The sequence below is a fragment of the Thermobia domestica genome, chromosome 5, assembly GCF_964235325.1.
Source record: "Thermobia domestica chromosome 5, izTheDome1.hap1.1, whole genome shotgun sequence".
Taxonomy (NCBI): Eukaryota; Metazoa; Arthropoda; class Insecta; order Zygentoma; family Lepismatidae; genus Thermobia; species Thermobia domestica.
This window is the reverse complement of record NC_137458.1, coordinates 183,822,368-183,838,072: the sequence shown is the minus strand read 5'-3', so window position 1 is coordinate 183,838,072 and position 15,705 is coordinate 183,822,368. Positions and strand designations below refer to the sequence as shown.

General features: G+C 36.1%; 1 protein-coding gene across 49 annotated transcripts in view; it reads left to right on the top strand.

Moving 5' to 3' along the window:
- Positions 1–15,705, top strand: part of LOC145686312 (uncharacterized) — a 955,404-nt gene that overhangs the window by 27,286 nt on the left and 912,413 nt on the right. The window lies entirely within an intron of this gene.

Genomic DNA, 15,705 nt, shown 5'->3' with positions numbered 1-15,705 from the left:
GGTCAAATGGTTCAAGTGCATTGGTTCTGGATTTGATTTCCAGTGAGAGCTAGTGTATTTTCATCCAAGAGATGTGACACGTCGGTGCAAAGAAAAAAGTGTTTAAATAAGCCTAACCAAGCTAATCAACAAAAGAAATAATACAATGTTACGAAATTATCGTAGAAACGTTGTTAATATTAGGTAGGTGCGACTGAAATGTCCAAACGATTATTGTCAATTCCAAAGGCCTTTGTTTTCGTCCGGCGGGAGCTCATGTGGTTCGGATTCTACGTTAATCAGTAGGTCTACGTCTCATATAGCCTCGCTGCTGAAAGGGACGTTAAACTCAAAATCACATCACACTCTCACATCACTTTGTTTTCGCCTTTGTTTTAAAAGTCTCTGTTCATGAGCTCCTTAGTGGCTAAGCGGTTAGCGTACGCGCCTTTGGCGTGGAAGACCCGGCTTCGATTCCCGGCGAGAGCTCACGTGCTTCGGAGTCCACGTTAATCAGTAGGCCGACGTCTCATATAGCTTCGTTGCTGAGCGAGACGTTAAACTCAAACTCAATGTCTTTGTTCATAAATGTCTTTGTGTATGGTTTTGCATATACGTAGCATGGACATTAAATTTTGATTTCTACGCCATATGTATCTAATTACATACACAGCTATAGAACGAACACAACAAACTTGGAATATCTACATTGTTTGCGTATGGAAAATAATCACGCTCTACTGTACAGGACAGCCGTGTGTATGGAATTCCATACACATGGCAATCAACGTATTAAGAAATGTATAATAAGAATTAATAATAATAATAATAATAAACAGAAAACGATACGATCACTTACATAATTTATAAATATAAGTTAACATTTAATAAGCATATGACTGCAATGGAATTAAGTTGTTTCTCTCTCTCCCTGAACGCAACAGCCCTTATTGTGCTAAGGCGTAGAAGGGAACTTGTGGCACTCACGATTTGGGGCGGTGTGTGGTCACAACTTCGGATCCCTTTGTTGTTAGTCCTAGCTTTCTAGACGGATGCAGTTATTCGTCCAAGAGATGTGACGTAGAATATACAAGCAAATAGATTTTGTATTACTATTAAAGTAAATAATTATACTCATTCCCTCAATGTGATACTTGTGGTTGCTTAACCGTATACACACAGCTGATCCATGGAAGAATCGTTGATAATAATAATAATAATAATAATAATAAATAACAGAAGCTCGACAAATATTCTTGCAAATAATAGGAAAAAGTTTGCGTCACACAGTTCACTTTGCTGGACACACCAGTGTGCCGCGTTATACCGATTGTGGCACACTGGAATATAGGGTATGTTTTTTTTATTTTTTTTTTATTTTGTTCCAACTATTCCAACTGCTTCAATTGAAATGGATCTATAATAATAAGAGAGTGAATTTAGTCTTCTTACCCTTCGATTTAGAAATAAGGTTCGCGAGAATTTCATAAAAGAATAATATACTCAGAATTGTATATAGTAGTTTGTTTTATTCGAAATTACATACTTCCTACAACTGTTTTTTGATTGAAATGATTTGAAATGAAACCTTTAAGTTTTACGTCCCATGATTATGCCGGATAGGCTAAAGGAGACAGTGATGATAAGAAATGAATGAAATGATCGGATGAAGAAAGTGGGATAAAACGGGAGAACCTAGAGAAAACCCACGCACAGTGTTTGTCCAGCACAAGGTTCACTTGGCGCGAGCATAGATCGAACCAAGGACTCCATGCACCAGAGGTGAACGCTCTATCACTGAAACACCGTGGGCTCTGAAATTACTTAAAGGAGAAAGGGACTACTTTATGAAAACTTGATGACGAACACATTTGTTAAAAAATACCAGCTTTTCATGAAATATTGTTTATAGACAGGGGCGGATTAAGGCTTTTGGGGACCTAGAACCGACTGTTTTAAGGGGGCCCTATGTTAAGAATAGTTCCAGTGCATAAATTATCTTTTCTGCCTTCCACAGCCTCATAGGCTTATGGAACTACCGAGAACTATGCTGTAATATTTGATTGTGCTCCAAGTTTAGAATAATTAGTTTAGTTAAATTCATTATTAACAATTAAATAATTGCATTCATTATTAACAGGTAAATGCTGCTGATAGAAAGACCGGTATCTAGCGATACCGCGTGCGTAACGAGCGGGGGAAAAAAATTAGCATCGGTCTGAAGCCTATAATATAATAAGTTGATTACTATATTTTAGTATTAAACAGAGGGATTTTAAAGGGCCCCCTGAGCTTGGGGCCCCGAAGCCTGGGTTTCATTGGCTCCGCCTTTAATCCGCTAATGCCTATAGATTATAAATTAAAGGGGACGGGCCGGGTCCGTTCTAAAAATTCCGGCCCGTGCAGACCTCTAGCCTCTGTGTATATGCTATCTTTGAAAATACAGTAGAGTTTCGCTTATCCGACATGAAACAGGCAGGCAGAACGCCGGATAATATGGATGTATTAAGGAAAGACCTATTAAAAGTCAAACTATGATATAATTTTACATATTACGCATCTAATTATCATGTTTTGCAAGAAACAAATACAATGCATTGACTCAGTGACGTATCCAGCGTGAGGTCCTGGAAGCTGTCCCCTACCAAACCTCAAGCACTTTTTAATAAACCTACTTTTTCCCTTTTGAGGTTCTTTTATGTCAGATTACTTTGAGTCAGTGTCCAAACTGTGGACAATGCGTTGTTATAATTCTAACAAGTAACACTTCTCAAGTATAACACTCCGATTTTGATAAAATTTGGCAGGTAGATACTACACATAAAATAAACAAATAAGTACTTCTTTATTTTTTTGCTGAAAAACGGTTTTAGGGGGAAAAAGCCCTCACCCAAAATTTTGAAAGTTGACGCCCGAAAGGCAAAAACAAAGTGGACCAAAGTGAACGAAATTGTGAACAGATATTGCGGACATAAAATTAGGAAATACGTATTTTGTATTTTCCTGGAAAAAACGGTTAGGTGGGGCACAGACCCCTCCAAACCTTTGATCATGAAATATCAAAAGTGCTAATAACAGTATGCCAGAAGTGCCTAAATTTACACGAAGAATTGGAACAAAACTTTGTGTTAGTACAATAAGCAAAAAATAAACAAATACGGCTTTTTTATTTCCTGCGAAAAAACTGTTTTAGGGGGCAAAAGGTCCCACCCAGAATTTTGAAATTGGACGCAAGAAAGGCAAGAAGAAATGGACCGAACTGAATGAAATTGTTCACAAATGTTGTAGAGGTAAGATGAGGGAATACGTGCTTCGTATTTTCCTGAAAAGAAAAAAAAAACTGTTGAGTGGACCGAGGCGTTGAGTGTCGGAAGGAGAGGACTGAAGCGAATGAAATTGTCTGTAGATATTGGATATGAAAAATAAAGCCTCTCGTGTTTCACAAGCGTCTCCATTAGATGTCTTCAAATTTGGCAGATCAACAGCAAGCACAAACAGTTAGCGTATTTTGTAGTATATCACGAAGCAACTTTAACCCTTATAATGTTTTTCCGCATAAACAAAAACACGTGCTGATTAATTTCCTGTTTGTTGTTGATGTACCAAAATTGATAGGGACATCTTAAAAACACGAAAGTCCTTATTTTATATACAGTCTATACAATATCTACACACATTTTCATTTGCTTCGGTCCATTCCTTCCTCCACTTTTACGGTAATATTTACTTTTTTTTTTTTTTTTTTTTTTTGGAGGGGCTCTAGGCCCCAACACTGTTTTGTCTTACAAATTAAAACTCATTTCATTTATTGTTTTGCAAATTGTCGCTATACGAAGTTTCGTTGCAATTCTCCATACTCTTTAGGAACTTCTGACGTATACTTATTGGCACTTTTAATATTTCGTAATCAACAGCTTAGAAGGTCCGTTCCCCACTCAACCGCTTTTTTTGCAGGAAAATACGGAACCCGTATTCCCTCATTTTTCGTCTTCAATATATTTGCACAATTTCATTCATTTCGGTTCACTTCTTGCCTTTTGGGCGTCAACTTTCAAAATTTTGGATGGGGGCTTTTGTCCCCTAAAACCATTTTTCCGCAGAAAATAAAAAAAAAAAAAAACAGGTATTCGTTTAGTTTTTGCGTATTGTCCATACACAAAGTGTCGCTGGAATTCTTCGTCCTTTACACACATCAGACATATTGTTACTAGCACTTTTGATATTTCATGATCAAAGGTTTGGAGGGGTCTGTGCCCCACCTAACCGTTTTTCCAGGAAAATACAAAACACGTATTCCTTCATTTTACGTCTGCCATATCTGTGCAAAATTTCGTTCACTTTGGTCCAGTTTTTGTCTTTCGGGCGTTAACTTTCAAAATTTTGGGTGAGGGCTTTTGCCCCCTAAAACCGTTTTTCCGCAGAAAATAAAAAAAAAACATGTATTCGTTTATTTTATGTGTAGTATCTGCCTGTCAAATTTTATCAAAATCGGAGTGTTACACTTGGGAAGTGTTACTTGTAAGAATATACCGTAATGCCATTGATACCAGGTGGAATTAAAGAACACTTTTAAATGAGATTACAATTTCGTTTCCGTTCTGTTTATAACATTACTGTATTAGAACGATACACTCATTGCCATTTGCTATTTTTGTTATGTGATATACGTAGCAGACAGTTTTCCTTATGTCTCTAGAAAATATTTTTTTGATTTCGTTTGTGTTAGAATGCAGTTTGACCGGTTCATAAATGAAAAGTAATAAATGTTTAAGAGGAAATACAGAACTGTTGCATTATTATTATTATTATTATTATTATTTATTATTATTATTATTATTATTATTATTGATATTTTTGAAACATTAGAATTACGTGCTTACGAGCTTTCGTGTCGGACCCCCTCCGAAAAGTAAAGCTGGATATGTGCCTGCACTGAATGATAGACGTATGAGTCAAGGTATAGACGGGCGTGCTAGGCGATCGAGTCCGGAGCATCAAAAGCAGACTAAGACCACAACTTGCAGTTTTTCTTGTCGATTGATGCTGCTTTTTACCTGCTATGATATGTCGGATAATAATGTGAAATAAACGAAGGTCAAGACCATGGCGTATTGGTGTTTCATGCACCTAGACCTGTAAAATATTTGTGCCGAAAACATCTTTCATCCACTAGCTAAATTTGTGGGTATGATCGCACATCTTGCCTTATAAAGTATAGTTGTATAAAGAATATATATAGCATGCTAAAAACCTAAAGACCAAATTCAATGATTTTCTATAGTTTTCTTTTTTAATAACGGGAAACTTGTTTATTTCATCACGATAAATCACGTTTGATACTAAGATGTCTGTTTCTGTCTATATATATTTTTCATACTTTATTGGAGACAAATTTGTTTTTTTGTTTTTTTTTTTCAAGAAAAGAGGATGATAAAAGAAGCTATATAACAGCATAAACTGAAAGCAATGGCTATTACTAATAGTACACTAATTCTAAATAAATACGTCATCAGAGGAAACAAAAAGTTATTTCTTTATTGTATTGTTTCAGTTTTTATTAACATACAAATTATACACTTCTATAATGTTTCGTAAAAAAAAAAAAAAAAAAAAAAAAAATGAACAGGATCGGATGAGATTCGATCTGGGGTCAAAACAGTATAAGAATTACTAGTCCGTCACTCTACCCACTTGACCACACAGACTTTCTTTTGTTGCCTATCTTTTTCTTAAGAAATAAATGCTCATGGCTATAGAGCATGTTACTTCCAAACTTAAGACAACAGTTTTTTTCTTTGTTTATATATTTCCGCACAACATCTTAGTTACAGAAGCTAATTTATATTTGGCAGACAATTTACACCCTAGATTTAAGCCAATAAATGCAATATTTTACTCCACTTTCCTGTTCCTTGATTCAACTGTCCCCCTGTTCTGTTACCAATTCTGTAATTCCCTCTACAATCGTGCTGTGCTGCTCCAAACATTCCCTCGAAAACATTATTGCCAGTATACACAAAACCGAACATAATTTTGTTTTTTGCTTATATTTTTATTATTTTATTATATTTTTTGGAAATATCTCCTTAGATGGATTGCTTTCTATTATATCCACATACTAATAACTGAATTTTACCCATAAACATAAGGAAAATGAAATAATTGCGAAAAATCGTGAGTTACAGTATACGCACAAATTTTTTTGCGCATGGGAGTACGTGTTTGTTACAGTGCGGGCTGGTGGATTGCCGTAACATCGTGACACCGCAAGAACATCACAACGAACATGTTCGTTCTGTTCGGGCAAAATGTTACAAGTAGCGTACGCACCTTTATATGTACCTCTTGAACTTGAGCACTTTCTGTACTTTTTGATATCTTTTATATTCCCTTTCTGTATATATGCACCTCTAAGGCGCACACAAATGATATATAAACCTGACTCGAGTAAAAAATCTCTTTACAGTGTATTAAGTAGAAAGTTCATAAAATATGAAAAAAAAAAACTGGTTGCATAAAATGTGAATAAATAGATCGAGATGTTTAGAATATTTAATGCATTGTAAATATTATGCATTATACACGATTAACGTAAAACAATGATTGAAATTAATAATAAAGCATAACTTGGAAAAAATAAAAGCATAATTAAACAAAAAAAAAAAAAATAAAATAAAACAATTTCGGTTGCTCTATTCATAACGAAGGACTGAATACTTTATACGGTTTACCAAACATCGTTAGGGTCATCGCGTCCAGGGGGCTAAGGTGGGCAGGACATGTAGCCAGAATGGAAGAAGGTAGGAACGCTTTCAAAATCTTAACTGAAAGACCAATAGGAAAACGTCCATTAGGAAAATCTAGGCGCAAATGGGAGGGCAATATTAAGATGAATATCGCAGAAATAGGAATACAGAGTAGAAACTGGATCGAATTGGGTAAGGATAGAGGTCAATGGAGAGCTTTTGTGAACGCGGCATTGACCCTTCGGATTCCATAGGCCATAGAGGGAGAGAATACATTTAAGTTAAGCACAACTGTACAACAAACATGAGTGAGTGGCTAGCTTTTGCGTTTCTATCGGGAAGTCCGGGATTCAACTCCGCATTCGACCACTTTGACAACAGTTTTTCTTAATTCCATCTATGAATATAGAGGTAGTGCGTGTACTGAGAGTCCTGGCCGACTTTCTTACCGTTTTTAGATCGTTATTACCAGGGCCCGGATTTTGTTGACCTAAAATTTTCTAAAAAGTGACCTATAAAATGATGCTAAAATTCCTGTAAAATGACCCTAAAATTAACAAAAATTGACCTTAAAACTTGCCATTTCTTAAACGTTTATTTCGTTAAAACATTGACATTTTTTGAACATCTATTGAATTTTAATTACTATTTCTCACTCATTTTCAAAAGTTTTGTTTCAGTTAGTTGCAGTCAGTTGATCATTTGTGTCTTTGGTTTAAAAAAAGCAATAATATTAAAACTAAACTTTGACCAATTTAGTAAATATCTAAGCATTTCATATGTGAATTACAGATATATAGGTCTATATCCAGTTAAGCAAAATATAAACATTTTATAATCTGTGATACAACTAACTAACTCAGGAGCTTTGTAATCGTTACAAAATTTAGCTCATACATTATTCAGCATTGCAGTAGATAACTGTAAAAATTTTTACGATTTAATTGAATTAGCAACCTTAATTATATACGGAGCAGCATCTGTTACAAAAAGAACATGGTCATGTTGGACACCTTCAGGCCAAAGTAGGGATATAGATTTATCGAAAAGTCTACATATTGTAAAATGGTTGATAGATTCCAACACTTCACCAGTCAGCAAAAATATTTTGCTAGGTTCGTCGGCTTTCATGTCCCAATAATAATATTGACTATATAACGTTCCTCCACACCACTAGTCTCTCTATAGAAACAAAAAATTTCTGAGTTCAAAGTTCCTCTCTTAGTTTTCTTATTGTGTTTTCGTTACACTTTGGCATGTATTTTTTCCTAAGATTCGTTTCATCTGGAATGGAACGACCTGTATGATGTTCCAGGAAATCCAGCAGTTGAGTTTCCAAAGAGGAATATTTGAAGACACAAAAACTTCACACAACTCTTTTGAATACTGAGGATTTGCCTTTACTATTCGAAGCACTCTCCACAAGTAACAACTGCGAACACTTGGTTTTATGTTTGTTTTCAACTGCACATACATGTTTTTCACTTCAGATATGCTTTAGCACAGTGTATCTTTTTTACTGCTGCCACTTTTCTTCACATATCTTGCAAAACTATTGTGCTATAAGTACTAAAAACATCCTCAACAAATTCAGAAACAATCTGTCTTAAATGAGATGCTGTAGATTAGGCCTTGGCATTCTACATACTTAAAGCATCAATTGACTCTCGAGTTGAAACTAGGAAGCGCACTTAAAGAATAATTTTTAGTTATTCACGTAGTCATATCCTTTGTAGTAAACAACCTACAACCATCTGCTTTGGCCACTTACGAAACCCCAGTCCTCGTCAACCAGCTACACCGTAGTGTTCATTGACTTGTTAGGAATGCAGTTTTTCCACCCCAACAATCAGGAAGCAGGAAAAATCACGAAGATCATTTAACTTCGTGTTTTTTAAATCCGTAAATAGTTTTTATTTTAAGATTTCCTTATGTAGAAGAAAAAGAATAAAAAGACCATAAGTGACCTAAAAGTTACCTTAAAATATTAAAAATTGACCTGAAACTTCAAAACGGCAAAAAGTGACCAAAAGTTGACTCTAAAAAATATATTTTTAGAACCAAGAGTTGATGGATAACGTTTTTATTTGAACTTGCCTTGTCATATGCGTAACAGAAAAAAGTTGACTTGTCAACAAGATCTGGGCTCTGGTTATTACTAATTACTAGCAGTGACGGATTTGTTAAGGTGGGGAAGTATTTCGGATTGAAACCTGTACCCCGAAATTACGGAATTTCTAAAACTAAATATTAGTTATGCCTTTACTCATAAACTTCACTCTCTCCTCAAATAATATATATATATATATTTTTTTTTAGAAAAACTAAACGTTAATAAGAAACTCCTCCGAAAATACTTTCCTAAATCCGCCACTGATTATCAGTATAAAATGATCTTCAAGGTTGTATGCGGAAGATTATTGCTAAATATACAAACGAAACGAAATATTTGTTATGCCTGTATTCATAAACTTCAAGCTCCCCCCAAATAAAAATTAGGGGTTTTTAGAGAAACCAAACATTAATCAGAGGTACACCTCCCAAAATACATTTCTAAATCCGCTACTGATTATTTGTATAAATTTGCATTCAGGGTTGTATCCGGAGGATTTTCTAAATCGATGCACAGCTACAGTATAAAAGAAATGTGCAAGTACGCTCTGACGGATATGTTGAAAAGCCTAAGTTTAACTTTTGTGCTAGAAGCTAGAGTACTAAGCTCCAAGAAATGAAACACGGATGACTAAAAATGAAATGATCTAGGGTGAAAAAAATGTAGTTAACTCAGAAGTTAAAATAAAGTTAAATAGCCTCTAAAATTAGCCTCAAATACCACGTACTTTGTTTGCTTTAATTCATAAAACGTGCTCTATCCATCATGATGGTGAATTCCAGAGCGAAATATGGCATTTAGGTAATGAAATCTTATTTAACTATAGAGTATGCTATAAGAAAGCTATTTAAATAGAAAAATCATGAAAATGAAAAAAGCAAATTTCCAAAATTCTAGTTTTTTCCCAAAAAGGCCGGCTTATGTGCAAAGAAAAAAGAAAAACCGATTCGAAAAAGCCGGCCTTTTTGCATCTCTACTAAAAATATATTTGACCATAATAGGGCAATGCTGCTCAGTAGCAACACATAGGACCTATTTTATGGCAATGTTGCTTTGAAATAAACAATCTGTATTTTGTAACCAAAGCACAGAAATACTTCAAAAATTACGAAATTATGATAAGGAAGACATGGTTCAATCATAAAAGTAAACTAAATATTTTAATAGCAATGCTATCAATGCTTGCCAATTAAATGGTTAAATATGTATTACCAAAAGGTGATCTCCATAACAAATATCATTGAAAAAATGTGTTTCGGAGTCATTGTAATTCGTGCTCTATCAAATTCGCATGTACGAGAGAAAAATATTTCTCAATCTTGTTTGATTATATATAAATATAGAGTAAAAGTAGTATATAATGACTTTCCAAACAGTACTATTCATCCAAGCATCATGGCTCATACATTATTCTCTTTAGAATGAAACAGGCTTTTAACTGTGCAAGATCTTCATAACGTGCAAAAAAGAGAAATTTGGGATAAAGAGGGAAATTTTCCCCTAAATATTTCTTTCTGGAAAGTGGCGCCCTCTGGAGTGGTCTTTGCTACAGGTATAACACAACCAGCGAACGAGTGCGGGCGGCCGGTTTTGGAACTAAAATGCAAGCAGCAGTGTTTCTAACCGGACTACTTGTAATCAATCTATCACAGTTCTGTAATCAATCTATCACAGTTCTTTCTGTCTTCGTAATAAACCACTTCACGCATATGCTCAAGTCAGGGGCGGAGCGATCGGGGTCTTGAGTAAGAAAATTCTTTTGCATTGACATCATATTCGGATGTACTTCAAAAATTAGGTGAGAGAGAGAACTGATAATTTTTCACCGCCACCCTCCTAACCGTCTCCCCAGGGGTCCTGGGTCCACCCCCTGATTGAGATGGTACATAAAGATAATTTTGTCTAATCTCTGTCATTATTTAGCATGGTTTAGTAATTAAAAAAAAAAAGATATTTCTGCCACATTTTGAAAACTTTCAGTTTTCAAAATGTGGCAGAAATATCGTTTTTCTTTAAAAAAAAAAATAAAAAATAAACCATGCTAAATATTGACAGAGATTAGACAGTTATTTTTATGTACCATCTCAATCAGGGATGGACCCAGGACCCCTGGGGAGACGGTTAGAAGTGTTGCATTGACGGCGGAGGGGGAGCGGTTAAAATGGGGTGCCTGATAATTGAAGGTTCGTTATAACTCCAGTAAAATTCAGACAGAATCTTTGAATTACGTAAAAAAGAAAGCATACAAAATACATTTTCAGGGTAACTCTTACAGCCATTACGTTATTCTAAGATTAATGTTACTTCTGAAATTGATTAGAGCGAATATGTATTTGAATAACAAAACCACTTTCATAAGTTTTTCAAAGTATCAAGTTTGAAAAGAACGAAGTTTATCTTCCATTGTTATCTCATTGCTCAAAGATACAGGTGATGAAGTAATTAGCTGGAAATCAATCGGCCGTTTCTTACATCAATTTATAAAGATGAGTGCCAATGTTAGATATGTCAGTTCAGTATTTTTTAAAAAGCCACCCAACCTCTTGCAACCATGCGTAGCGCATTTTAATACTTACACTTGAAATAAAAATACAGCTGAATAAAGACGATTGACTTTGCCTTTGAATTTCATATGTGAATAACAATATAGGACTTTTCAGATAGAGGACAGGGAGGAGCAGGTTTTATTAAACAAGACCGTACATCTGATATGTTTGAACTATAGGCAACTTGTGTTTACGGGCTAAACTCAGTCCTCTGAAGTCAATCGACAAATACCTTTAAGAGGTTCAACAGAATAATGTATCAGTATCAGCATTATTATATACTACAGACTCAAATATAACACTAGGCTCCCAAGTTTCAAAATTATATTGTCTGTGAAAACAGTTAGTAGATTTAATTCTTTGTGACCTGATAGCTAAAACCTGAGAGAAATTCAGTTCGTCCAGAGGTAATTTCTTTCCTCATAAATAAAATTTGTGTGCTGAAGCAATGATACTCTTACACTACCCATACGCTGATGTTTTATCAATACTTTTATTCGAACTCTACCGTAGGGCTGGATTTCTATAATGATCCTAAAAGAAGGGTGCACTGAACCAAATTGTACAAATCAATCCCTAAAGGTAAGCTATCCAATCCCATAAATCTTTAAAAAATGAAGGAAAAATTTCTTCACCTCCTTTTCCCCTAAAGGGTTCTTCTCGAACAAAAAAAAATGAAATTTCTTTATTTTAACGTCCCATGACTATGTTGTTTATGCTAGAGGAGACAGATGATTAATGAAAGTGAAGGATTGTAAAATTAAATTTTGTTTTCTCAATGGGAATCAAACCCAGAACCACATACAATAAAAGCACATGCGCTGGCCAATAGACCAGCGGAAAGGACTTTCACAGTTCTCAAGAGGAAACGTTTTGAGATTCCTCCCTGGCTAAAACTCGAAAAAATAATTTATTTGTCAATCGATAAACATACACTTAAACAGCAGCATCATGAGCCTTAACCTTAACTTGATTTAAACTTACAGTTACAAGATATTGCGCAAAACTCTAAGCTATCAACCCAAAATTAATCTTTTGGTCACTGACATGTCATTCCTGCGTTTTACAGGCTGCTACTGTTTTATAATGAAATCGAATAAAACGTAATCAATTTTTATACAATCTGCTTAATACACGGTAGAAGCTCACTGAATTGTCAACTGTGCTATTTTGTTCTTAAATTGGTAATTTCCATTCACAAATCACTATTCACAATACATCTGCATTACTTCAGGGATGGTTCACTACAATACATACATTTTTTATTAAGCGTAAAGAGATTAGACTATGCACAACATCTAAACTGCAACTTTAAAAAACCGTTGGATACACTGCAAAGTGAAACTCTCCGCTCCCCTGTCCCACCGCGCTTGCCAAGAAACTGATGTAAACACAACAGCAGCGCCATCCTCCCAAAACCGCACAGCTATCCTGGTCAGGTTATACCCGAAATAATTACCTTAAAAATACTATGGCCTCTACGTAATGCGTATCCAAATTTCCGTTCCAATACCCAGAATAGTTATGTGGGTAAAAATATTTCTCAATTCTGTTCGACAATACAAATGATATACAAAGGCTGTTCATTAAGTTTAGCACAGATGGGTATAACATTGTTATTGCAATGTGGTAATGACATTTTTAGGTGAACGTACTTTGATCCTTTGCCTTGAAAATATTTTAGGTGAACGTACACCCTGTTTCAAAAAGAATATACGTATTTCGAATGCATATATTTATTAAACTTTAAGACATAAGAATATGAAATTTTACACACATATTTACGAACCTCTCAAGTTCAAATTACAGTTCAAAGTTCAAATTACAGATGTTCAATATGTCCTCCATCAGCGACACGAACAATATCACATCGATACTCAAATTCCTCCCATACTCGGGCAAGCATGTCCTGCGTCACTGATGTTATGTCAGAACGGATCCGGTTCTTCAACTCTTCCAGGTTCTGTGGAAGTGGTGCTACATAAACGTTGTCTTTAGCGAAACTCCACAGGAAGAAGTCAGAAGGTTTCAAATCCGGTGACCGTGGAGGCCAGCTGAGACATGCTAAGTCGCCAGCTCCTTGACGACCAATCCAACGGTTCGGTAGAGTTTCATTCATATATTTACGCACTTGGCGATTCCAGTCTTGTTGAAAAATGAAGTTGTCTTCGTGCAGCCTCGGAAACAATCAGTTTTGTAACATAGCGAGATACTGCTGACTGTTAGCCGTGTTTCCATTAAAGAAGAACTGGCCGTAAACAGATGATCGGGATATCGCACAAAACACACTAAACTTTGGGCGAATCTCGTACATGTTCAATGACTGCATGTCGGTTCTGTAGGCCCCAAATTCGAACATTTTGTTTGTTTACCTGACCACTAACATGGAAAGTCGCTTCATCACTGAACACGATGCGTTGTGCAAAAGTCATCCAGAATCTCGTCATCATTGTCATCCAGAATCTCGTTACAAAATGCCACACGTTTGCGTTTGTCATCAAGACGCAGAGCTTCTAACAGCTGTAACTTGTACGGCTTCATAGCCAACCGACGTCTCAAAACACGCCAAATTGTTGTTGTCGGCACTTGTAAATCCCGACTGGCATGACGAGTTGATTTTGAAGAACTACGTTGGAAAGCAGTTTGAATTCGTGCAACATTTTCTTCAGGAACACGAGGGCGGCCAGGACTCTTTCATTTACATGCACATTCTGTATCTACAACCTGTCAATACCATCTGCGAATGTTCCACCCATTCGGAGGATCAATTTGGTACCTCAACCTGAAACATTTTTGCACTGTAATCACGGAAATGCACTTTGCAAACTCGAGAACACAAAATGATTTCTGCTGCGGAGTAGCCATTTTAAACATATGGCGGTTACCACGCAAAACAGAAGACAACTGACATCTAGCGGCTATTAATATAAAGTAGACTATGTATTCGTTTCTCCAATAGCCGAGCCGAGGCGCAGCGATCGATAGTTTGGACAAAATACTTCTTCGTAATACGTATATTCTTTTTGAAACAGGGTGTACTTTAATCCTTTGCCTTGAAAATGGTAATAATTGTTGTTCCTATTGTTCAGGAGTAAACCACAGTGGACGCTGAAGTAGACATCAGGACCCGGCAACGGTCGATAATGGAAATCCTGTTCAAAACTGGCAATGAAATCAGCCACATCAATTCATAGGATGTTGCTTCCGGTTTATGGGGGATCACATATTGAATCACTTCAGTATCCAACGTTGCTTGTAGCGGTTTACAAAAACCTAGACTTTCCAGACCAGGCCAGAAAATTGTTCTTTTTGTTAGATCAGTGCGGTGTCATTTTCATAGGCTTCTTGGAACATGGCTCCGCAGTTAAGAGGCAACGTTAATGTTTGTTGCTGTATAAGGTACGACATGTTCTCTAGACCAAGAGACCGGAGTTGCAAGGTAGAGTAATCAAAGTCCATCATGATAAGGTCAAGCGTCTCACAGCCATGATGACAGCACGAAGCCATGAAAATGGGATGGGAAGTCGTTCCTCAGCCTTCCTTTTTTTTTTTTTCCGGACTAGGCTCATTAGGATTTTTTCCTGTTTGGTCGTACTACTACCACCTCATTTCTTGTGTGAAACATTGGTGTAAATATCAACCATCTGGATTTTACCAAAGGACATTCGAGGCGTGGAAATAACTTTGGACGAGATGCGACACAGCATATGGAGGTTAGATTGAATGGCATGGTTTTGTAGTCAAAGGATCAAAGTATACTCACCTAAAATTTCACCATCATATTGCAACTAACAATAATATAACCATCTGTACAAAAATTATTGAACGCCCTTTATACTATCGGAGAATCGAAATAAGTGGTAACACTCTTATTCCGCTAATATACCGCATTACACTCAAATGCTACCACTCATTTACCATTTGCTAATACAAATGCAATAAATCCACATAAATATCAACTACCCCCCCCCCACTTCCTTATTTACCTTAAAACTAATTCATATAAAGTTTTCTGGATGTAAGGAGGGGAGTTTGCGAGAGAAGTTATATCCCCATGCCATGAGCGTCAGTCAGTGCACCACCGATGGGCAACTAGATATATCTCGCCAAAAATTGGCGGCCCCGCAGTGACGATCCACGGTGGCCCCACTTCCCTTTTGAAAATTACCACCAGCGGCAAAACGCCAATGAACAACAAAATTACTCCCTCAAAATACGTTAAATCGCCTATATCCGTAATTTGTTTACATTAAGGAGAGTCTAAAAAAAAACACTAAAAAAAAGTGTCCCGTGATGGCGCGAACCACCAACCTTTGAATTA